Genomic DNA, 3040 nt, shown 5'->3' with positions numbered 1-3040 from the left:
TATAAAAAAATTAAACTATAATATCTTGCAAGATATTCTGGGAGACTACATTCCTGGATTTTATGAGAATTGCTAGTGATGAAGAAAGACCCTTTTAAGCAGAAGCTTAATCATATTTAACTATATAAAAATTCACACTCTTGTATGGCGAAGATATCATGGACAAAGTCAATAGACAAATGACAAATTTGGAAAAAATAATTGTAATGCAAGTGACAGGTAGAAGGTTTGTTACGAAATATACCAAGAACTCTTACACAAGGCAAGCAAAAGATGAACTATCTCAAAAAAAAATGGACCAGTCATATAAATAGACATTTTATGGAAGAGCAAATTCAGTTGCCAGTAAACATACGAAAAGGTGCTCAAATTCATTAGTAGTTAGAGAAATGCAAATTAAAGTAATAATGAGGTTATTCATTACCTCTACCTGATTGTTAGAAAGAAACAGTAGTGCCAACTACTGGTGGTGAGGTGTAGAGAAAAAGGTACTTGCATACTTTGCCAAAGGAAATATGAATTATTTCAGTCCTTTTGGAAAAAGATCTGGCAACTTCTTCTAAAAATAAAAATATATCTTTTCTTCAACCTAGCATTTCCTCTTGAAGACTTTCTTTTATACAAATGAACCCATCCTGATTTGAAAGGATTTCTGTTAAGATACTGTGCTTTTTTGTTCTCTCTCTCTCTCTCTCTTTTTTCTTGGCTACAGAAAGCTTTATTTTTCCCATTTGGTCCAAGGCTTGGGAGAGGGCTCCAGGGCGGTTAAAAAGCTGTGAGAAGCTGCAGAGACGGGGCTGAAGGCAAAAGCCCTGACTCCAGAGGGGCTCCTCAGAGGCTGCTGGCCTCCAGAGGCTCGCTAGTCACGATTGAGGGCGAGCCTTTCAAAGAGATATTCGTCCAGCCCAGCCTGGGGACCAGCCAGCCTGTGGAGGTTGGTCAGGTGATCGCCTATCTTCTTGATGGCTTTTACCTGCTAATCTAGGAAGTGGCTCTCCAGGAAGTCACAGAGGTGGGGGTCTGCACGGGCAGAACCCACGGCATGCAGATCCAGAGGGGCCTAGTTCAGGTTCAGGTTCAGGCTCTTCTCCCTGAGAACGGCGGCTTCCACAGCGTCCTGGGTTTTACCCCACTCATCTTGCTATGGCTTCTGCCCGTCCTGGAAAAGGGCGTGGCAGCCGCACTGGTTTTGCATTTTCAAGAGACGCTCAGCACCCTCGTGCTTCTCTGTCAATTCATGGAAAAAGTGGCCCATGCCCTCCAGAGCCACATTGTCACGGTCAAAATAGAAGTCCAGAGAGACGTAAGTGTGGAAGGCCCGCAGGGGCACGTTGGCCAGGCGATGGACAGCGGCCTCCACCCCAGGGGAAAAATTCTGACGAATTTGCGAGCTCATGTTAACGGGTAATAAGGAGCTAAGCTCAGAAAATGGTGTTAGCTGGTCCCGGAGGCCGAGGATAGCTGAGTGGCTGGTTCCCGAGGTTGTGACTGGAAAAAGGGTTGGAGGGTGGTTGCAGGCTGGAGGAAGGGGCGTTGCTGGGTCTAATCTGGGCAAACACCGTGGAAGCAAGAGACAGAGCCGGCGGACTGACGAGTGCACTGCAAGACTAAGATATTGTTAAGTGAGAAAAACAAGGTGCCAGGAAATGTAGATAATATGATTCAATTTTTATAAGAGAAAACTTCCCTGGAGGTCCAGTGGTTAAGAATCCATCTGCAATGCAGGGGACGCTGGTTCGGTCCCTGGTCGGGGAACTAAGATCCCACATGCCTCGGGTGCAACTACTGAGCCCGCACACCGCAGCGAAAGATCCCGCGTGCCACAACAAAGACCCCATGCACCAAGGAGGGAAAGTGGCAGTGGGTGGGGATGGTGGTGAGCTGAATTGGGCGATTGGGATTGACATGTATACACTGATGGGTATAAAACTGATGACTAATAAGAACCTGCAGTATAAAAAAACAAACAAAAAACCAACTAATACTAAACTTTCTTTGGGTTATTTGTATGAAAATATGTTAATATAAATGTTTCAGACATTACATGGGATTTCTAAAAATCTTTTTAAAAAAAGACCCCATGCAGTCAAAAAATAAATAAATAACTATTTTTTAAAAAAAGTCAAGAAAAGATAATATGATTCAATTTTTGTAAGAGAAACAATGAAAAACTTCCCCCACTCTGAATATGAAGGTGTGAGATTATATAAATATGGAGAAATACATGGTCAGATTCATGCTAGGTTATTGACATGAGTTTTCTGTGGTATTGCATAGAGAGGGGAAGTTAGTAAACCAAATATAATGTCATCAACAATTTTCTGTGCAATATATTTACTTCTTTTTCCAATTAAAATTTTTATTTTACTGAAATTATTTGTATGAAGGTCAATTTTTTTTTTCATATATATTTTTCAACAAAGACTCAACTAATTAGCCATTTTTTTCCTACCGAGCTTGACTGGTTATAACTTTTGCTACTGTGAGTTTTCTTTTTGGCCATAACTTTTTGTTTGTTTGTTTTTCTTTTGTTTTGGCCGCACTGCAAGGCTTGTGGGATCTTAGTTCCCCCACCAGGGATGGAACCAGGGCCCTGGCAATGAAAGCACTGAGTCTTTTTTTTTTTTCCCTAAATTTATTTATTTATTTATTTTTGTCTGCATTGCATCTTTGTTGCTGCACCCAGGCTTCCTCTAATTGCGGTGAGCGGGGCATACTCTTTGTTGTGGTGCACGGGCTTCTCATTGTAGCAGCTTCTCTTGTTGCAGATCACAGGCTCGAGGTGTACAGGCTTCAGTAGTTGTGGCATGCAGGCTCAGTAGTTGTGGCTCACAGGCTCTAGAGCGCAGCCTCAGTAGTTGTGGCACATGGGCTTAGTTGCTCTGCAGCATGTGGGATCTTCCCAGACCAGGGCTCGAACCTGTGTCCCCTGCATTGCCAGGTGGATTCTTAACCACTGGGCCACCAGGGAAGTCCAAGCTCTGAGTCTTAACTGCTGGACTGCTGGGGAATTTCCAAGGCCATTACTTTTCATAAGTAC

At 43.0% G+C, this 3040-nt stretch overlaps 1 pseudogene; it reads right to left on the bottom strand.

Moving 5' to 3' along the window:
• Positions 1 to 859: 859 nt before the first annotated feature.
• On the bottom strand, positions 860 to 1396 carry LOC132493623 (ferritin light chain-like; annotated as a pseudogene).
• Positions 1397 to 3040: the final 1644 nt, after the last annotated feature.

Source organism: Mesoplodon densirostris, chromosome 7 (genome assembly GCF_025265405.1).
Source record: "Mesoplodon densirostris isolate mMesDen1 chromosome 7, mMesDen1 primary haplotype, whole genome shotgun sequence".
NCBI classification, from domain to species: domain Eukaryota; kingdom Metazoa; phylum Chordata; class Mammalia; order Artiodactyla; family Ziphiidae; genus Mesoplodon; species Mesoplodon densirostris.
Note: the sequence above shows the minus strand (reverse complement) of the source record. Positions and strands in the feature narration are given on the sequence as shown.